The sequence below is a fragment of the Desmodus rotundus genome, chromosome X, assembly GCF_022682495.2.
Source record: "Desmodus rotundus isolate HL8 chromosome X, HLdesRot8A.1, whole genome shotgun sequence".
Classification (NCBI taxonomy): domain Eukaryota; kingdom Metazoa; phylum Chordata; class Mammalia; order Chiroptera; family Phyllostomidae; genus Desmodus; species Desmodus rotundus.
The window spans coordinates 4,589,466-4,612,442 of NC_071400.1; the positions used below are offsets into that span (position 1 = coordinate 4,589,466).

General features: G+C 41.7%; 1 long non-coding RNA gene across 1 annotated transcript; it reads right to left on the bottom strand.

The window, feature by feature from the left end:
• Positions 1 to 1,272: 1,272 nt before the first annotated feature.
• Positions 1,273 to 16,392, bottom strand: LOC139440531 (uncharacterized). The gene is made up of 4 exons (XR_011650781.1): positions 16,073 to 16,392; positions 13,980 to 14,104; positions 13,572 to 13,644; positions 1,273 to 2,992 (listed from the first exon to the last, which is right to left on the bottom strand). It is a non-coding gene; the product is annotated as an uncharacterized lncRNA (long non-coding RNA).
• Between the last annotated feature and the right edge of the window lie 6,585 nt (positions 16,393 to 22,977).

Sequence of the window (22,977 nt, forward strand, 5' to 3'; positions counted from 1 at the left end):
CGGACTTGATTAAGGGTAGTAAGTAGTGAAGAAGTAACCAGGAAGATAACGGTTAGTTTAACAAGGTTTGTTTGTACAGATTTTTGGGCCCCAAGTTCCCCATCGCTGGTGATAAGAATATCTTCTTTCCTCCTGGTACATGGAGGGTACCTTTCACTTGGAAGTTATATGACTTCTTTCAGGAAAGAGGAGGGTGAGATCAGAGGGAATTTTCGGCATGTGCCATTTAAAATCATCACCACCAAACTAGTATTACATGATATGTTAAAGTGTTTTCTTTAAGTAGGAAAGCAAAGATAAAAATATGAATAATGGCAATTAATACATATCTAACAGTAGTTACACTAACTGCAAATGCTTAAATACTCCAATGAAAAGATGTGTGGTGACTGAATGGGTCACAAAAGAAGACCCTTACGCTGTCTACAACAAACTCACTTCAGATTGAAGGACACACACAGACTGAAAGTAAAGGGATGGGAAAAGATATCTCATGGAAATGGAAATAAAACAAAGCAAAAAAGCCATGGTAGCAATACTTATGCCAAACAAAATTGACTTTAAAACAAAGGCTATAATAAGAGACAAAGAAGGACTCAGCAATTCCACTTCTAGGTATTTATCTGAAGAAACCCAAAACACTAAATCGAAAAGACATATACACCCCTATGTTCATTGCAGTATTATTTACAATAGCTAAGATACGGAAGCAACACAAGTATCCATCAGTGGATGAATACGTAAAGAAGTGGTGCATATACTTGTATACAATGGAATATGACTTAGCCATAAAAAAGAATGAAATTTTGCCATCTGCAACAGTATGGATGGACCTAGAAGGTATTATGTTGGGTGAAATAGGTCCGACAGGGAAGGACAAATGCCAGAGATTTCACTTATAGGTGGAATCTAAAACAACAAAATAAGTAAACAAGCAGAATAGAAAGAGACTCATAGAGGATTTTTTTTTATATGTGAGATTTATCCAGGTTGATACATATATTTATATTCACTGTTGTATGATATATTGTACATATTCATTATAAAAATAAAACACAATTAATTTACCTAATGTATGTTAATCAGGATGAGCAGCAGGAGACGAACTGAAACAAAATGAACACTCTTTGAGATGATTTTAAGAAGACAAAGTGAAAATGGAGACAACTGTACTTGAACAACAATAAAAAAATGAAATAATAGTGAGTAAATTTGATGACACCTATAAAATCTTCAGGTAAAGTTTACTGCTTCTTTTTCTGTAATCTGTCTATTCATATTTCTACCATATCATTATCTATTTTGACATTTTTCCTTACTAAAGTGAGTTTTATCAGAGCAAGGACTATATCCCATTCATTTTGGTGTCCTATAGAGAGAGGATATTGCAATATTAACAAAATACTATGTTATGTAACAGGTGCTTAGTAAATGTTTATTACAATATTTCACTGAAAAAAAGAGGACAAAATGAAAATGAACTCATAACAAGAAAAAAGTAAATTTGATAAATTGGCCATTGAGAAAATTGATTTAGAACCCAAAATCTCAATAAGAGGAAAAACCAGCTCTGGTCACAAAAATAAGTTCATCAACTAATGTATTAGTCTAATCTGGATACCATAACAGAATACCAAAGGTTGGATGGCTTAAACAAGAGAATTTATTTCCTCTCAGTCCTGGATGATGGAAGTACAAGATCAAACTCCCATCAATGTTGGTGTGTGGGAAGATCTCTCTTCCTGTCTTACAAATGGCCATCTACTTACTGTGTTCTCACCTGGCCTCTCCTCTGTATGTGCATGGAAAGAGAAAGGGAGAGATCTCTGTATCTTCCTCTTTTTAATTATTTTTTATTTTTCAAATATACTTTGTTGATTATGCTATTACAGTTGTCCCATTTCCCCCCTTTATTCCCCTCCGCCCTGCACTGCCTCTCCCAGCCACATTCCCCCACCTTAGTTCATGTCCATGGGTCGTACATATAAGTTCTTTGGCTTCTACATTTTCTGTACTATTCTTAACCACTCCCTGTCTACTTTGTACCTACTATTTATGCTTCTTATTACCTGTACCTTTTCCCCCGTTCTCCCCGCTCCACCTCCCTGCTGATAACCCTCCATGTGATGTCTATTTCTGTGAATCTCTTCCTGTTCTAGTTGTTTGCTTCATTTTTGTTTTTCTTTTTTAGGTTCAGTTGTTGATAGTTGTGAGTTTGTTGGCATTTTACTGTTCGTATTTTTTATCTTTTTTTTCTTACATAAGTCCTTTTAACATTTCATATAATAAGGGTTTGGTGATGATGAACTCCTTTAATTTGACCTTATCTGAGAAGCACTTTATCTGCCCTTCCATTCTAAATGATAGCTTTGCTGCAGAGAGTAATCTTGGATGTAGGCCCTTGCCTTTCATGACTTGGAATACTTCTTTCCAGCCCCTTCTTACCTGTAAGGTTTCTTTTGAGAAATCAGCAGACAGTCTTATGGGAACTCCTTTGTAGGTAACTGTCTCCTTTTCTCTTGCTGCTTTAAGGTTTTGTCCTTATCTTTAATCTTGGGTAATGTAATTATGATGTGCCTTGGTGTGTGCTTCCTTGGGTCCAACTTCTTTGGGACTCTGAGCTTCCTGGACTTCCTGGAAGTCTATTTCCTTTGCCAGATTAGGGAAGTTCTCCTTCATTATTTGTTCCAATAAGTTTTCAATTTTTTGTTCTTCCTCTTCTCCTTCTGGTACCCCTATAATTCGGATGTTTCCACTCCGGCTGCCCATCTGTGTCCCTCCTACCGGTCTGGATGAATGTTTCTTCTTTAACTCCTTGGTTGTTGGACTTCCTTACAATTTTCTGGCAGTTCTGGTTGTTTTTTGTTTTTAAATTTGTTGTTGTCCTTCTTTTGATTGTATGAGGAGGCACAGTGCATCTACCTATGCCTCCATCTTGGCTAGCACATAGAGAATATTTTGATGGTTGCCAGATGGGAAGGAAGCTGGGGAACTGGGTGAAAGAAGTGAAGGAATTAAGAAGTACAAATTGGTGGTTACAGAATAGTCAGGGGGATATAAAATACGGCATAGGGAATATAGTCAATAATATTGTAGGAACTGTGTATGATGTCAGAGTGGTAATAGATTTATTGGGGCGATCAGTTCATAAGTTATATAAATGTCTAATCATGGGTCTGTACACCTGAAAGGAAAATAATATTGTACACCAACTGTAATTTAAAAATGAAAAAATAATTGGGCACACATGAGCCAGGCACTGTGTTAAACACTTTACGTACACAAGCTCATTGGTTTCTTACAACAATCTTATGTGATAGGTATTATTAGTTCTGTTTTATAGAAGGGAAAACAGTGTAAAAGGTTAATTAATTTTCCCAAGGTCATACTATAGTATGATAGGATTCAAACCTAGGGCCTTTGATACCATGACCCACACTCTTAACTGTTATGCTCAGCTGCTCCTGAAATAACTACCAAATTGGGATATATGAGGGGGGACCCCCCCAAAAAAACAGAATTACTTTCTGGAGGGTGGGTCCCTTGTAGTACAGGTTTCCCCTGCTAGGTGAGTGTATCAGTGTACCAGCTGGCCTTGTTGTGAGAAGCTGTGTTGAGCTTCAGTGAATTTTTTTTGAAGATTCTTTCATTGTCTTTGCCCATTTCATGATGGGTGATTTATGGTGTCACCTGCCCACACCACACTGAGTGTTCAGCAGTTTTTGACCCAAAACAGCATGAGCCCCACGCTCCTCCCTCCCTATTCACCCGATCATGCCTTGAATGACTATTTTTTTTGTTGTTGTTTCCATGGATGAAAATAGTTCTCAAAGGGAAATGGTTTGCTGATGTGAAAGAGGTGAAATAATAAACAGAGTTCAGCCTCGGCCAGTGTGGCACAGTGGATTGAGTGCTGGCTTGCGAACCAAAAGGTTGCCAGTTTGATTCCCAGTCAGGGCACATGCCTGGGTTGTGGGCCAGGTCCCCAGTATGGGGCACGCAAGAGACAACCATACATGGATGTTTCTCTCCCTTTCTTTATCCTCCCTTCCCCTCTGTCTAAAAATAAATAAAATGTTTTAAAAAATGGAGTTCAAAAACTGTTTTGAGCAGTGGAAACAATGTCTTGATAGGTGTATTGCATCAAATGGAGAGTACTTTGAAGGTGACTGAAATTTAAACGTAAGAATACACGCACATTTTTTAATAAATAAATTCCATTTTGGAGGGTATATCCATACACACACACACACACACACATACATTTGGGGAATGGTGCAAGGAAAATGTCAGGTGCTAAAGGATATAAAGTTTGGCGGGATAAACACTAAATGCCTTCTGTTTTACTTATAGGTTTGGGGAGGATAAAACAAACAATGTAAAATATCTTAAAAGAGGCATGGCTATATCAAAGAAAACAAAAATTTGCATGAGCCCTGGTTGGTGTGACTCAGTGGGTTGGATGTTGTCCTGCAAACTGAAAGGTCTCTGGTTCGATTCTCAGTCAGGGCACATGTCTGGCTTGTTTGTGGGCCAGGTCCCCAACTGCAGGTGTGGAAGAGGCAGCCGATCGAAGTTTTTCTCGCACATCAATGTTTCTCTTCCTTTCTTTCTACCTCCCTTTCCCTCTCTCTATAAAATAAATAAGTAAAATCTTTAAAAACAAATTGCATGAATATTTAATACACGATATAAAATTTCAAAGAAATTTTGGCTTGTAGTTAGCTCTTTTGGGTTGCAGCCCCAGGAACCCCCAGAAGGACAGAACATTTTCCTCAGCCTTTTGGGTTAGAGAAACAGTGGCTTAGAGAGCTATGGCAAGAGGGATAGTGGATGTCAACTGTGAAGGGCATGAGTGATGTAATGGTGTACTGGAATGGTGGCAATTAAGGTGACACCTCAGGGAACTGCAATCATAGTTCTGACAGCCATTATTGAGGCCAGCAATGATTGTGTTGGTGACAGGTGAGATGAGAATGTGAAGATTAACAATGCTAATCACATAATCACAGTAGCTATGATTAATCATGGTTCAGCTTCTTGCCAAACTCTGGTTCACCTTCAAAATCAAACTGAATTGAGAGTGATTATTTGCTCTTCCCCATCCAAATTACGGGAGCCTATTTAGGAAGACTTAGTCATTTTGCAGACTCATGAATACATGTTTAGGACCCACAAAGTTCCCTCTATCTGCTCTATCTGGATTGCCTGCCCCCTTTATACCCACACCTCCGACCTCATTCATTTATGAAGCTCCTTTATTTTTCAAGACTAAGCTTTAGAATCTTCTCCCACAGCCTTCAATGAGGTGAACCCAAGTACTCCTGCCTCTGTATTTCCGTTTGAACATTTGTCAAACATTGGATTAAGTTTTATCTTTTACCCTAGACAATCAGTTCTTATCGCATTTTGCTTTCCATCAGCCTTGGAATGTGGAAGAGGATGGAGATGGATCAATAGGAGATTATTATTCTATTCCACTGTAAGATTGCAATTTGGCCCAAAAGTCACTGAACAAACAGGTGGATAGTGAAGACTCAGAATCCTATGGGATGGCTTAGAGTTTCTTGAGAGGTAGATTGATAGATTCAGATGATCTTTAAGGTACTATTTCATCCCAAGAGTTTATAGCAGTCATGCCTATGCTGGGATGGTCATTCATTTACTCAACACATACTTATTGAGCCTTCAGTAAATCTAAGGCTATGCTGACTGGCTCCTGAAAATACAAAAGGAGTTAGTCTACTCCTTCCTAGCACCTGCCAATATATCACTCAACAGACACTCATTAAAGGCTCACTTAGTGTCAGGCAAGACATTAGCCCTTTTCTATATGGCACCAAGGGGTAGAATTTAAAACTACAAAGAAGCAGATATCAGCTTAATACAAGGAAGTACTTTCTGATAGTTAAAGCTGGTTATGATTAGAACAAGCTGCCTAAGGAGGAAAATAGTTACCTATTATTGGAGGTGTGCAAACAGGAGGTGGGCCTTGAAGTGAATATCTAAGGTCCATCTATATCTGTTCTTCTGTCCCTAGAAAGAGCTCTGAGTCCCTCCCACCTGTACCCTCACTGCCACTCTCAAATAATATATCGGCCCCTGGAGAGACATCTGGCCCTAGGTCCTTCTTTTGTTTATTGTTTTCCTACCCCTTTATTTACTGTTTCCAACTTTTTCTCTTCTCTCCATTTTACTCCCATGCCTCAATCTTGAGTCAAGAGTGAGACCAGGTTGCAAAAATCATTTTCTTTATGTGGCTGCAAAACTCTTGACTCTCTTTACCATTTGGAATGGAGCTTTATAGTTTGCAAAGCACTATCATATGTATGAATATGTTAAAGAAACATTTATTGAGCCCTCCTCTGTGTTACGTACATGATCTTATGGCATCATTACAATAACCCGGTGAAGTAGGTTGAGGGGACCCAGGGCCTACCTAGGGACCCTGGACTCAGATCACTTGACTTGTGAGCAGCATCAGAGAAGATTGGGCCTGCATCTCTTGGCTCTCTCCAGTCTTATCAAATGGCTCCCAAATCTATTCCTAAAGAGTTAGTGGTTCTCCCAAAAGGAGTGGCAAAAAATTAGACAGGCTTAGAGACAAACTGGTTCAAAACCCCACCCCATCCAAGTTGTTCTTCTGTTCCTAGAAAGAACCCTGGGTCTCTCCCACATGTACCCCTGCCCCACTACCTTCAAATGTCTATTGGTCCTTGGAGGGTCACCTTGCTGAAGATAGGATGGCTTCTGCCAAAACAGCAGTCAAGCAACCTGTGTGGCCAGCTTCCAGCTTTAGGGCCTGAACAATGAAAGTGAATTTGGAGTCTCTTATTCATGGGCAAAGGGTCAGAGGCCAGAATGGTTTTGGGCTAGCAAAATTGTAGGCCCTCAAACCATTTATTTGTACCACAAGAGAAATCTCCTCCAGAAATATAAGCGGCCCAGTCCTTACATTTGAGAACTGTTGAGGGAAAAAAGAAACTGCCCACTGTCTGGCAGGGCTTTGCCCTGGCTGTCCCTACCCCCTGCCCTACTCCTTAATCCCCATATTTCCCACACTGAAATCATCTGAAAAGAAAAAAAAAATCAAAATATGTAGAACAGGGCAGGTGGTTGAATTTCAGTTGGTTATCAAACTTGGGAGGGAAAGTTTGACATCTTTTACTAGTGTTTATACTTTCCTCCTTCTGTTCCATTTTCCTTCTTGATATTTTTAGTGGTGCCAGCATACTTGTGCTAACTTTCATATTTCAGCTACAGGAATGTGCTTCTTAATGACAGATACATTTTGAGAAAGGCATTATTAGGTGATTTCACCATTGTGTGAACATCACAGAGTGCACTTACACTAACCTAGATGGTATAGCCTATTACACACCATATAGTCTATTGCTCCTGAGCTACAAACCTGTACAGAATCTTACTGTATTGAATATTGTAGGCAGTTGTAACACAATGGTAAATATTTGTGTATTTAAATATATATAAGCATAGAAAAAGTACATTAAAAATACAAGATAAGATAAAGAAGGCACACCTGTGTAGGACACTTACCATGAATGGAGCTTGCAGGACTGGAATTTGCTCTGGGTGAGTCAGTGAGTGAGTGGTGAGTGAGTGTGAGGACCTAGGACATCAATGTACATTATTGAAAACTTTATAAACATTGTACACTTAATTTACACTTGATCTACAGTAAATTCACAAAACAACACATAATTAAATCAAGCCTAAGAGAAAATGATGCAATCAAGAGATGCGGTTAAACACAAGATGTATGAGGGTGCTGTTGGTATACACAGCATACTGTTTTACAGCAAATGTTTTTATATAAGTAGAGAGTATACTCTAAAATAAGAATAGAAAATACAGTATAGTAAACAAATAAACCAGCAACTTAAAAAAATCTGTAAGCAGATAAATGTGTATGGCTGGAAGAAGATGGAGGGAGTAGAAACCCTGGGGATATGGTCCTGAAGAAGGGTCCCCACCACAACAAGGAATCAAGCAAAAAGGAATAACATCATTCCATCTGCGCTTGGGTAGAGGTCTAAGCGCAAATGGGCTGATGCCAATTCTTCCTGCTCTGAACTTGGTGGAGATAGAGCTTTTCAGACTCAAAGTAATTTTACCAACCAGTCTAGCTACCTACCACTCACCCATCCTGGTCACTTTGACAAGAGCTACCCTGAGGCCAAGGGACAGGGGACATGAAGGCAAGTAAAGGGCATAGTTCTTGTCCTCCACAGAACAAGTGCAATATTCTGATCCCTTATTCTCAGGTATTGTGTTGGATATTTTGCCTCTCCAACTCCCAAACTGTGGATAAAAGGAAGGCTAGGGTCATAAGCCAACATTTACAAATGGAGAAAAAGGACTTGGAGAGTTGAAGAGATCTTCCTAAGCTCACACAGTAAGTTGCTCTAAGAGCCAAAACAAGAACTAAGCTTCTTAAGCATTCACTTGGCTCCAAACATTTTCAAGGATCTACTCTCTAATCTTAGAATTTGTTTCTACTCCAAGAGCCACCATATCAAGTAAATAGCTATAGTATCCCTACAATAATGTCTTGTCTAGGCTGCTGCTGCTGTGTGTGTGTGGCATGCGTGTGTCCTCAAGACTGATGTTCACACAGACCCTTTCTATAGTATTTAAGGAAATTAGAATAAATAACTGTTGTTCCATATCATTTTAGTATTTGGAAGTTTGTTCTCATTCATGCCAATGTTAACCAGCAATGTAAACTATACTAGTTTTAGCTGAAATATGAACATGCAAACTTGTACAACTGACCTTTGAAACTTACCACTCATATTTATATCCATGAACAAACATACTGTCACTCACTTGCATAATTTATATAAAAGGCACAATATAACAATAAAGTTAAGTATTTGCCTCCTTATGGCTGTTCCCAGGAAAAAGGATTGCCAAGATGAACCAGAACTCAGGACCTAGAGGTGATTCTGAAAAATCAGTATCTATAAGTAGATCTCCTATGAACATACAATCCCCGTTCCCCTAAAACCCCCCAGAAATTTCAATGATTTATCACTCATTTCTTTGTCCAGTTCCTAAGCCTTGTGAGGACGGCTATGGAGGCAGCCCACAGTACCCTAATCCTAGAGAAAAAGGAACTATTTTTCCTGGAAGAAAATGTAGTCTAGGGGCCAAGGGAAGTGATAAAATAGAAACTTGTTGAAAACCCCGGGTTCCATAATAAAAGCTTCAGATAACCAAGGGTGGTCTGGGGCTACTAAGTGGTACATGAGGAATAAAATAGTAGGAGTGTTTTACCTTGGCTTTTTATCACTTCACTCCTGTCTGGAGTAGCTGTCTTAGGGTTGCCTTCAGGAGGAGGGCTTTGTGGGGAGGGGTGATACATAGAGTTAACTGCCTATGAAGGTGAGGGGTCAAAGACAAGCTGAAAGGGATTTCTAAATGTAAGTCAAAATGAAGATATTGTCCATGTTCTTTTCCCTTGGACCCCCTCCCACCTTGCCCCACTCCACTCCCCCAACTCCAATATCTCTCTCAGACTATTATTGTTATCAGATACCCTAGACCATATCTTGCTAGGTTCATTACTTTGGTTAAGGATAGCTTTTTCCTGAGGTCCTCTTTTCATGGGTAATCCACCTGGAATGAATTGGTCCAACACTGTAGAGGGCTCAGAGTTGTGTGGAGGGGTGGGTGAGAGGGGTGGTGCTGACAGGGGAAGAAATGATAATACTGGTTCTACACTCTACTCTGCCACTAACAGTGTAACTGAGAAAATCTCTTCTTCTTGAATCTCAGCTTTCCATCTACAAAATGAGGCATACAGTCTATTTCCCTTCAGCTTTGACATCAATGAAGGTATCGTGTTTGGCTCACTCTAACTAAATGTAGGGTGGGTAGGGGAAAGTTAAAGACTAGGTATTAATTATTCTTTCCAGTTAGAAAGGCTGAGTAACCTCTACTTTACCCTAGTGGTAATTTCCTTGGGAGAGAAAGGCAAGGGGAGAGATGGCTTATTTTCTACCCCTCCCATGAACCTGTTGGTAGAGCAGGCACCCCTCATTTCAGCTGAGGGTGGAGGAAGGAGAAAAATACCTGGGGCAGAGGGGGTTTACTCTGTTTGGCCTTGTTTGGAGCTGAGAAGACATAGAGGACATATTGATGGGGCAGTGTGGGTACTTTGTTATTAGTGAGTAAAGAGTGTGCCTAGGGATTAGTCAAGCTCAGAATATCCATAATTTACACAGAGTACTTACCATGAACTAAATAGCAGTACCAGTCTTAAAATTTTATCCACATAATGCCTAGACTCTTAGGTCCATCAACAAACCATAGTGCTGGGTCTCTCTCGCTGGGTTTGTGTCAGCAGCAGCAATGCAGTCCCCCACAGGGGGACTCCTTGGCTGATACCACCAAATGCAAAGATTCTGAGTAAGTCAGCAAAAGAACAAGGGAGGATGGAACTCCCCCATTTTCCTCTGGAAACAATCATGGCTAAGTTGACCAATTTAAAAAACTAGGATTCCTGTGGGATGAGAGCAACTGAGAGGTCATTGCACTCTGTGGGAGCAGTGTAATCCTTCAGAGACCTTTTCTTGGCATACTTATTAAAGATCCTTGGAGTTCTCCTGGTGCCCTACCTAAAGGCACTTGGCTATGAGCTCGAGATTGAACATAATGGGGTACCCCCTTTTCTTGGCATACTTATTAAAGATCCTTGGAGTTCTCCTGGTGCCCTACCTAAAGGCACTTGGCTATGAGCTCGAGATTGAACATAATGGGGTACCCAAGGACACCCAGAGTCTGCCTCTCAGACACATGATATTTCTTCTGAGTGGTGATCAGCAGGCATAAGCAATCAAACAGTCACTTGTCTCACTCATTGATTTAATATTGGGTGCAGGCATCAGTGACTGTCAGACCACTAAGCCCAATAAGAAAGCAGAATTTTCTTCCACTTGCACCAAATCTTGGATTTCCAGAAGTTCCTGTTGGCCCAGACAGGACTGTTAGTATGATGTGACAATGAGACTACCTAGGGAGTTCTTGGGACTCTACTAGAGGGAGTAGGCTGCCCTGGTTGCCTTGATTCTTCTAATTGAAACCCTAAGGTGGATGAGTAAATGTGCCACCCAGAAATTGGTTTATAGAATCACAGAATAACATGGAGTATTTCAGATGAAGAAACTGAGGCCCAGATAAGAAAAGTGAATTATTCCAGCACACCTACATTCAACAGAGGACTAGAAAGTATATATTTTTTATCATTGTCTTATATAATGCCACTTCCCTTAGTAGATTTATATTTTAAGTAGTGGGCTGACAACAGTTATTGTAATGATAATAATAATGATATGTTAGTGAAATAGTGAAAACAGAAATAAAATGAACCTTAAATGAGAAGAGGCTTAAAAAAACACCTCAGGCTAAGCAGCAGAAATCTGAAAAAAAAAAAAAAAAAAAAAAAAAAAAAGGTCCTATGTTCAAATATCACTTAAAACCTAGTGGTCTGCAAGCCCTTTGGGGTGTGTGCCTGAGGTAATGGAAGAGAAAAGGTAGGCAAGGAAGGTTTTAATTAAGAACCTGAGGCAGGGGTGGTGTCCTAGCCCAACCCCCTCCTTGAGGACTCCCTTATCTGTCACAGCCTTGATTGAACACAGACATCTCAACCCAGTCTACTAGGGAGCAGAAAAGGAAAAAGATGGAGTTCAGGCTGAGGTTTCAGCCTTCTGCTGGGGTGATATTCCTTCCCTGAAAGCTCCTTCTTTAATGGCCACACTGTTCTCCTTGGATATCTCCATCCCTATGTCCCCGGGGACACTTCTTTCTCGATCTCCTAAGGATTCACTTTTTTTTTTTTCTGGGTACTGATCTCTCTTTTAAAGTTGCTTTCTTCCCCAAGTCCCTGGTACCTCACATTTTTATGAGGTACCTCCTCTTGTCCTGAGTCTCTTAAGCTCTATAAACACTATGTCTTTTATGTGTTTACCCCTACTTTTTTCTTTTAAAGATTTTACTTATTTATTTTTAGAGAGAGGGGAAGGGAAGGAGAAAGAGAAGGAGAGAAATATCAATGTGTGGCTGCCTCTTGCATACCCCCCACTGTGGAGCTAGCCTGAAACCTAGGCATGTACCTTGACTGGGAATTGAACTGGTGACCCTTTGTTTCCACTGAGCCATACCAGCCAGGGCATCCCTACTTTTTTTCTTAGAATTCCTTTAACTAATCTCCAGTCCTGTAGCTATTTTCTGAAGTCCTATAAGTATCTTAAAGTCATGGTCCTCAAGTTTCTGCAGCTCATCCTCTCAACTGGTGTTTCATTCCCAAATTACCTAGGTTTCAACTAGGATTATTAAGTGGTGCTTTAATAAATCTAACTGAAAGTAACCTCAGAGGATGATTTGATCATAGATTCTCAAGTGGGCTAGTCATGATGGGTATTCACATCCCAGGCCAATAACTCCTTCAATAAAAAAAAAATTACCTTTGCCTTAAGCAAGCCCTGCCCATTGTTTCTGTGCACCTTAGTTAATGTGCCTTTGAAATGTCTCTTTCAGACTCCTCTGAAGAGTAACTACCCTCAGGAGAGCACATAACAATCTTGTTAACTATCCTGTAATGCCCTGCTTTCCCCCACTTTCATGTGGTCTTTCTTACATTCCTGCCTTAATTCCAAATGCATAAAAGAAACTGCGAACTGTCATTCTCAGGAGCATTTGAGAACTTGCTTCCCTGCAATGTTGTCAGTTTGGCTCAAATAAACTTTTAAAAATTCTCTACAGGTTTGAACTTTCCTTAAGTGGGCACGACTCATTGAAAATTCTATTGTTTTCCTAGGGTTCCCTTGTTGCAGGCTTGGGACTCCCCTACTTTTAGGCAGTTTAGTTTCTTGCCTAGAAATCCCTGTTTACATCGTTGTGCCTTTACCCTTTTTCTGTAGTCCTTTCTTCAACTAACTTGCCCCGAATTACTAGAGTTACCCTTTTTTATGTCACACCATCTTGCAGGACACATTTTTCTTGGGTCTTATATCCTTCTTGGTGTCTCTTCACTATATCTAGGGCCATCCATTTTGTGTGTCCAAATTCCTTCTGTGGCTCTCCTTCCCATGTCCCTAAGTTAGTCAACTTTCCTTTCTCCCTTCCTTCCTCCCTTCCTTCCTTCCTCCCTCCCTTCTTTCCTCCCTCCCTCCCTTCCTCCCTCCCTCCCTCCCTTCCTTCCTCTCTCTCCCTTCCTTCCTCCCTCCCTCCCTTCCTTTCCTTTCTTTTCTTTCTTTCTCTGTCTCTCTCTTTTTCTTTTCTTTCTTTTCTTTCTTTCTTTCTTTCTTTCTTTCTTTCTTTCTTTCTTTCTTTCTTTCTTTCTTTCTTTCTTTCTTTCTTTCTTCCTTTCTTTTTCCTCTATGTACACACACATTATACATACACATATATACATATAGATACATATATACAGACATATATGTATACATATACATATATAATATCTCAATTGAGATATCATTTAGAGTCTATAAAATTAACATATTTAAAGTGTACACTTCAGCCAGCTACCAGAATGGAAGACTCACCTCTAGCACTACAGTGAGCTCTGCTTGGGCTCCCAAGCTTGGGGAGGGTGTCCCGGGCAGGAATGCACTCTGCCTGCAGGAGGAGAAACACATGAGTCCTGTGGTCCACATGAGTGAGGCACCTTGAGAGGCTGAATAAACAAGGAAAACATGGCGGGGGGGGGGGAAGTGTCATGCTTTGGGTTAGTCACCCTGGAAGCAGTTCCTGGGAAAGGACTCCAGTTGAGTTGTTCCTTTGGGAGGTGAAGGAAAGCATCCTTAGAGGGGCAGTGAAGGGGCCTGGGCAAGGAAGGCTGCTACCAACACAGTATCACCCAGCCCCTGTGGGGGTAGGAGCTGGATGCCCAGAAAGTAGGGAGATGGTGGCATTACACACTCCAGGGGAGGACTGCTTCTGGCTTGACTTACCTGGGGGCAGAGTGACCTTCTATGGTTGCAGGAAAAGGCCTCAGGCAGAGAGATGTAGTTGCTGGCTGCTGGATCTCCCTGAAGTGGAAGACCTGGGGCTGCAGGCAGAGGATCCACAGCGTCTGCTGCTCCAGGGAGGTGGGGAGAAGGGAGAGCATTGCTTCCTGAGAAGAGTAGCCCCAGTCCTCATGCCTCAGGTTCTTTGCTAATACCTCCCGTGCACCCCCACAGCAACCTCATGAGCAAAATTCAAAAATAATGAAATAAAGTAAAATAAATTGTACATTTCAATGTTCTTTAGCAGAGTCACAGAATTGTGTAACCAGCACCGTACTTGTAGGAGTCTCATTACCCTCAAAATAAACCTCATATTTGTCAGCAGTTATCTTCCTCTTTTATAGAGTCCAAACTTTTCTTAGGATTTGTTTTCTATGTCCCTCAGGGTTTCAACTTATCTCTCTCCTGGAGACACTTAACTTTATATCTCTGAAGTTGTACCTGCTTTAGGAGTCTTCTCTTTCTGAGGGTCTTCCCAAATCTTGGGGCTATACCATGTTTCTGATGTCCTCTCCCTACATCTCTGCAATTCCACCACTTTTCTTTGGTCCTTTCTTCTGGCATCCTTAACTCAAATTCCTGGATCTACTTCCCTTTTCTGATGTCCCTCCAGTATAAAGGCCATTCTATTGTAAGGTCCTATCTCAATCCTAGACTAACTACCCTAACATTTATATTTTTAGTCCTATCTCTCTTTAGGTCCTAATTTTTTGTGGGCTGCCACTCCATCTTTTCTTAGGGCTTCATCTTTTTTTTCTAGAGACTTGTCTCTCCTAGGGGCCACCTATACCTATATCTCTTGACTTTTCTCTTTCTTGTGTTCTCTTCCCTAAATCCATGGTACTGTGTCCCTCTACTGTTCTTTCACAGTTTTTCTCTGTTTTAGGAACCGTTATCTCTATTTGATTTCACCTCTTTTTTGCACTTGTTTCTTACAGACCCTTTCCTGTATCACTGGGGCCCCGCCTATTTTCTGCATGCCCATCTCTCTCCTGTGATCTCCTCCTGGCATCCTCAGGCCTCTACACTTTCTTGAAATCTTATCTTTCTCCTGGGTTTGTGCAGTTTCTTGGTCCCTATATCTCTGTGGCACAACCTCCCCCCACCATCTTCTCTAATTCCCTGAAGCTTCACTTTTTCCCCTGGATCTAATATTTCCTGATGTCCCCTGTTCAAATTCCTGAGACCCCATATCTTTCTCAGGTTCTACCTCCTTGCTGGCATCTCCTCTTACTTTCCCAGCAATTCTTTTCCTTGGATTGGTTTAGTCACCTGAATTTATCCTCTCACTGGCAAACTCTTGTTTTATTCTGGACATTTCCTGCCCATCCCCACTTGTTTTCTCCAGCCCCTGTCCCTGAGATAATTAATTCAGCTTAATTCGTGCATACAGGGTCAAAAATCTGATCTCACATGAAATGTTCCAATTTCTATCATGTAAAAGTTGAAGGGTCAAGAGAAAAGAAAAGTAAAAGTGAGTGGCTACTCTGTGTCAAGAGCTGTGTTGTGCTCTTTCATATACATTACCTCCTGTCATCCCCACAGCAGTGCTCTACATGGACTTTGTTAGCCCTGTTTAACAGATGAATATACTGTAGCATAGTGAAGAAATGCTTCTGGAGTTGGATGGAGCAAAGTAGTGAAATTCCCATACTTTCTGAGTGGTGGGTGGGGGTGGGGAATCAATATCTGCACTGTGGGGAGGAGGCTGGTCTCTGCTCCTGCTGCACTCTTGCACTGCTGAGTACCCAACCCCGCAGAGTCCCCTTGAACTTTACCCCGGCAGGGTCTGACTCCCCAGCAGGTAATGCTGGCAGGTCAGGGAAGAAGGAAGTGGAGTTCACATCCATACCTCCGAGTCTGAGGCAGGAAAGCAGGACTTTGGCCAGAGTCAAAGTCACCAGAGATGGAGTCAGCAGGAGTTGGTGAGCTCCATTCCTCAGCCCTGAGCCCCCAACACATCCCAGCATGCGAGCCTGGCCATGCTTAGAACATAATTGGCCACCTGTTCCTTCCTTTGCTGCCCCACTACTTACCTTGCTTGCTCTGATCCTGCTGCTGAGCCCAGGCTTAGAGGATGACAGGCTGACAGATTGGCTGGATCTATCGTGTGGGTGGCCAGCGGCGAGGCTTGTCATTCACTGCTTTCCCCTAAGGGATGGAGGAGGCAGGCATGGGCCCTGGGGTTGTAGTCCTAGCCTGTGAGAAGCCAATCACTATCCAGGACAGAGGAGAAGGGGGTGGTGCGGGAAGGGACTGCAGCAGCAGCAGCAGCGAAGCTGTCTTTGGCAATACACTGTCCACCTCCCTGCTGCCCCGACGGGTAGCAGCACACAGAGGGCTGAGGAGTGAGGCTGGAGAGAGGGGCAGGAGAGAGAGAGAGAGAGAGAGAGAGAGAGAGAGAGAGGGAGAGAGAGAGGTTTAAAGGGCTCAGAGCAGCCCACTGAACAGAGACTGTGTGGTCTTCCAGCTGGCTCTGCTGGAGGGTTTCGAACCTCTTGGTAGCCACCCAACTAGGCTCCTCCTTGCCTGCTAAATAAGGGCATTAGTCACCAGGCGAGTGAGACCAGACTGGAATGGATTGGATGGAGCTGGACTGGGGAGAGCCTCTGGCCCTAAGACAGCCCTGGGAGGGGCTACAGGAGAGCTGTGAAGGGGAGGGGAGGAGTAGGGTGTAGATCCAATAGCTCAGTGACTGAGGCATGGTGGGGGTGGGGACTGCAGAAAAAGCTCTACAGACTTGGGCTGCAAAGTAGTGTTAGGGGGACAGCCAGCAAAGAGGGAGGCAGTATTGGGGCCCTTGTGCAGACAAAGAAAGGCCAGGATTAGGGTGCTTAGGGAAGACAGGGGCTAGGGATCCTAAGAAGAGAGGAGAGGCCAAGGCAAGGAAGGACCTCTAGCTTGAGCGATTGTGAAAGGAGTGGGGAATGAAAGGAGGAGGTCACTGAAAGATAAGGGCATGAGTTGGCAAGTTTGGGGAGAATTTCTGGCCAATTTGCAGTGACAGGAATTATGGTCCAAGGACATGGGGAAGGGCAAGAAGCAATGATTTGGATTTAGAGCTTAGTGCCATTTTCATTCACTGACAAATATCACTGGATCTTCTCAAGCTTCAAGACCTTGCACTGATTGCTATGGGGAATCCACAAGTGCCAAAAATGCAGAGCCCCTGGTCTGAAGGAGTTAGTGGAAATATTACACCACATACACAAGCTTACTTAAGGGTATGAGCCAGCAAGACTGAGGGGCATCAGTGGAGGAAGAGTACTTGGGGATGAGAGAGCAAAGGCAAGGAATTCAGGATGCTTCAGATCTATACCCTGCCAAATGCTGATAAGGCCGGGAGAAGAATGTGTAAGGGCCAGATGTTCCCTCTGCAAAAGCACAGACAAGACCTAGGGAGGACTTGGTAAGGATGAAGAGGTTCTGGAGATGCTGAACCAGAGGTAACTGTTCTTAGAGCTTGGCAAGAAGAGGGCTGGAGTCAACCCCTACTGTGTCCCTGGAGGAAAGAGCAAGGCACAATGAATGAGGCTCCCTATTCAAATGGGACCAGAAGAAACTGGCTGCTGAATGATAGTCCTGCTCTAGCAGACCCCTGGACATACTTTTGGGCTTTCATCTTTGTTGCCACAAAACAAGTCCCCATTTGGACAGCCCCCTAAGCCTGAATCTTGTCTGAGGTGGTTGTGTAGTCCTCTCCCCATTCTCACTTCCTCCAAGAGGGGTTTTGCCTTCTGACTCCTCCACCTGAGCCCCATCCTCTGCCTTATTGACTAGGTCTCTGTATTTAGACCACTTAACTGCTCAAAAGTCCTGATCTTACCACCTCATGTCATCACACATACCCTCCCCTCAGTGTACAATGCTTTTCTCCCCTTCTCCACCAGGTCAACTCTTTAACATTTAAGATCCTACTCAAGTGTTACTGCCTCTGTAAAACCTTCCTTCCTTTCAAACCCCCCCCCCCAAACCACAACAAAAATACTACATTTATTCCCTTTTTATGTTTCTACAGACTTTCATTGCTTCTAACTTACTACTTGTCAGGGTTTATTTTTACATTTATTTTTCATCTGTATTACTTAGCTAGATAAGGGGGTTCTTAAGGGCAAAGTTATTGTTTTCTCTGTGTCTTTCTCTTTGTACCACTCCAGTGTACAAGCTATCAAAAGAGCTCATTAAGGAGGTGAGTGTTTGGTGCAGGATGTATCAGAGGAGTGAGAGAGAGGAGGCAGGAAGAACAGTTATTACAATAATCCAGGTCACTGATAATAAGAGCTTTGACTTGGGCATTAGAGATAAAAAGGCACACAGTGATCTCAGCTCTGCTGTAGTGAAAGAACTGACAGGACTCTGTGACTGGTTTGATGTGTGGGAGGGCAAGGATAGAGAGAAGTCTGGAATGATTTTTTTTAAAGATTTTAATTTTTTAATTTTGTTTTTAGACAGAGGGGAAGGGAGGGAGAAAGAGAGAAACATCGAAGTGTGGTTGCCTATTGTACGCCTCCTGCTGGGGACCTGGCCCGCAACCCAGGCATGTGCCCTGGTTGGAAATCAAACCAGAGACCCTTTGGTTCACAGGCCAGCACTCAATCCACTGAGCCATACCAGCCAGGGCTAAGTCTGGGAGGATTTCAAAACTTAGAATCTTGGTGGTGGGACAATAGAAAGACTATAGAAAGAAAAAGTTCGTACTGAATTTGAATTGTAGGTAGATATTTTTATTTGGAGGCCTCCTCACTTTGATTATTAATGCCTAAAATCCTGCATGAGATCCTTCCAATTCCCTCATTTCCTCAGATATACCCATTGCAGAAGTGAAAGATAATCAAATTTGGGAGGGCTATGGAGCAGGATTTATGGCCAGCATATGGAGGGGAGTGAGATGCATTTGAGAGAAGTTCCATCTTTGGAAAGTAGTAAACAAGATTATGGTGACTGAAGTGTATCTATACTAGTCTGGGATTCTTCCAGAAACTAGCTAACTTCATAGGTGTTCGCTAGTAATCTAGATAGCACCTTTCTTTAGAATATACATTTATTTTTCTTTCCCCCATCAAAACTTGTGTGTTTTATGTCTCCAGGATCCTGCTGTTTTCCAGCTGACTCAATTAAAGTCTCTCCCACTTCACTTTTCCTTTCCATTTTCACCATCAGTTTCCTAGTATGTGTTCTTATTCCATGTAACCAATTTCAATAGCTTTCTATCTGATGTCCTCCTCCCTAATTTTCCACCAATTCATTCTGCATATACCACCAACCATCTTCTCAATTCAGTTAATAAATGTAAATTGTTTGGCACAGAGGTTGGCAAAGAATAAGTGCTCCATAAATTGCAGCTATTCTTCTTCTTCTACATGTCCATAAAGTGAATGGTATGGTAAAAAGCACTAAAATGGAAACCAGAACAGTTCTGCCACTGTGTGACTTTGGCTTCAGTCTTTTTCTTTTCAAAATGGGGGTAATGAGTCATGATCTGGCTACCCTACAGGGCTATTGTAAGATGCAGACTTAATGAAATCTTGGGCCCAGGACCAAGCACAGGCACAATAAGTTGCATATGTGGTTGATTGTGATAGGTAACAAGGAAAGTCAAAGGAAAGGTGAACAGCATATGTACAATATTGGGGCCTATTCTGGTTGGGGCAATCCCAGGAAAGGCTGTAGTTTGGATCACTACAATCGTATGTGGAGGAGGAATAGGAGGAGCAGTTTCTCTTCATACAGTGGTGCTGCATGGTACACACATTTGACTTATGGGCATTTACTTGTATGTTGTTAGGCAAAAGAAGAAAAGGTGCTTTATTTACTGTTACTCCTTCCCTAATTTAAATTGGTTTCCACTGACACCAGGAGGGAAGAGAGGCCACAACCAAAATATACAGTGAAACAAACAAACAAAAATCTTGCTTTTGAACTTTAAGTGCCCACCTAAGTTGGGTAATTAAAAGAATTTTTAAGGGAGATTGTGACCAATCTCAATTTTTCCTTTACATGCTAACTCTAGAATTCAAGTTTTGTCGATTCCACATAACATACAACTGCACTGTTTTTCTCTACTTCATCATGTGAGTCTGATGCACTACTCATTGAAAATCCTTGACCCTATACTCTGTTCCCACCAGCTCCTTCCTCTCATTGCTGGGAAAATGATGAACTCTCTTACACGTGTTGAAGATTCTGTGAGAATCCCTGACTAGATGGTCCCTAGGCACCTTTGCAGCCTGCACTTTCTAAATTCAGTAATATTCTTATTGCTTTCAAGAACTTCTCACTTATAAAATCTTGCAGCTTGAGGCCTTAGACAGTAATGACAAGTTGGTGACTGAGGAAGACTAAAAGGAGGGGATAAGGCTGGCTGGCTTGGGGCCCCTGAGCAGCATACTGTATTGGAAGGTGAGTCGAGAGACCAGCCCCAGCTCCATATCTTGGGAAAATTACTTCTCTTTCCTGACATACAAAGGAGTTCCCATAAGACTGTCAGTGGATTTCCCAAAAGAAACCTTACAGGCAAGAAGGGGTTGGCAAGAAGTATTCCAAGTCATGAAAGGTAAGGACCCACACCCAAGATTGCTCTATCCAGCAAAGCTATCATGTAGAATGGAAGGGAAGATAAAGTGCTTCCCAGATAAGGACAAGTTAAATGAGTTCATCATCACCAAGCACTTATTATATGAAGTGTTAAAGGGACTTATCTAGGAAAAAGAAGATGATCAAAACTATGAACAGTAAAATGACAACACTCACAACTATCAAGAACTGAACCTAAAAAAAACCAAAAATAAAAGCAAACTAAGCAAACAACTAGAACAGGAACAGAATCACAGAAATGGAAATCACAAGGAGGGTTATCAGTGGGGAGTGGGCGGGAATGGAGGAAAAGGTACAGGGAATAAGAAGCATAAATGGTAGGTACAAAATAGACAGGGAGGTTAAGGATAGTATAAGAAATGGAGAAGCAGAGGAACTTATATGTACGACCCATGGACATGAACTAAGGGGGGTAATGCTGGTTGGAGGGGGGATACAAGGCAGAGGGGAATTAAGGGGAGGAAAAAATTGGACAACTGTAATAGCATAATCAATAAAATGTACTTAAAAAAAAAAGTCTTGGGTTCCTGTTCCAGCTCTGACACTTGCTGGGGTGTGACCTTTGGTAAATCATTTCAGTTCATGGAACTTCAGTTTCATCATCTGTTTTGTCTGAAGGCAAGAATATCTGGACCTCATGAAGCCTGTAAGAGAATTAAATATGATAATGAAGATTCTAGAAAGACAGCTACTGTTAAGTCTTTGGCAAAATGATGGTCTTTTTCAATGTGAGAACGTCAGCCTCTTCAACCAAGGAAGAGTGACACACAGGGGATGGAGAGTAATGAAGAGGAGTACAACCTTGGGAAAGTAATAAAGAGAAGTCCACAGGATGAGGGACACTGTATCTACAAATTCCTCATAGCAGAATGAGGTAATGTGTGAGACGGTGTATGGTAAGCATGGAGCTGATATAGTAGGTCCTTAAGAAGTGCTAGTTTCATTCCTTTCATCTTTTTTTTTTTCAGGGAAATATAAGTATTTTAGAACTTCTTTCTTCCTGCTATCTTCCCTTGGGCATTTCAGATAAAGCCATTAAGCTGCTTTATTAGTGTGTAGCGGATTAACTCAGTTGATTGGCACACCTCATTATTGAGGCCAACAGGCCCAATTCAGCTCACCCATGTGTCATTTACCTTTGTTGTTCTAATTCACCATGGACTACAAAGAACAGCATGTCAACTTATTTGAAGGGATAGAAACACATATCAGAGGTGGAAATATACACATTATACATGTGAGGGGTGGCTATTCTGATGTTCTCCTTTCTCATTGTTGTTTGAACACCAAAACTAATTTCAGGATGAAGGGGTAGTGATGAGACAGTATTGACTCAGGAAACATCAAAGTTTAAAGGGATCTCAGAGATCACTCAGTTCGACCTATTCTCCTCTCACTTGTCAGATGGAGAGACTCAGGCCTGAAGAGAGACTAAAGCAAGAATTTCACAAGTTGTCAATATCAGATTTGAGATTCCTAGTTAACTACTCTTCTCACAGGCCCATGGTGCCTCTTAGAAATTAGGTTCAGTTTCCAAAATGGCACCTAGTTAGGCTCTAGGAGTCTTTTGAGAGCAGGAGCCAGTTCTTGGCAACCAATGAGGGGTTTGGTTGCTGTGGGTATCACTTCTGTCTCCTTGGACCCCTTTTGGGCCTTGGTAGTTCCAGTGAAATAAAAATACAAAATAATTTAGTAACACATTTTAAAAATGTTTTTTCTTATTAAAAACTAAATTAAATAAAATGAAAGATAGTAGGAGTTTTCTGGGCAACTTCCCTGGGTTAGACTTTCCATGACCACTTAGGGAGTATCCCCTGGTATCCACACCTTTCTCTATTTCTGTTTACCTGGGGAGGAGGGAGGTGGCAAAAGACATGAGAAATCAACTATGCACTGTAATAACAGAACCAAATATTTCAGTATGAAAAATTCTATGATCCAGAATCTTATTTATGAGATGTCCTGGGCCGTGATTAGACAGAGGTAAGAAATGATAGGTGAAACCCAGTCCAGGAGAAGGCAGCCAAGGACAGACACTAATGGGATAAAGAATCGTTCTAGAATATGGGGTAACTAACTATAATTTTGGCACTTATTGACTCAATCTAGCCTGAGAAAGTTGTACCAACTTGAGTAGATCTCACTAAGAATTAGAGTTTCTTTCTTGTGCAGAAAAAAATATAGAAGACTGCATTGGGCATGAAAGCACAGATGAACAGATGACTAAAATGGTGAGTAACTAGACAAATTAAAAATGAAAATAATCTGTAGAAATCTCCACAAGGTAAAGAATCTTTGATGCAGATTCAGCCTCTACTTTGCTTCCAAAATATTGTTACCAGGCCGG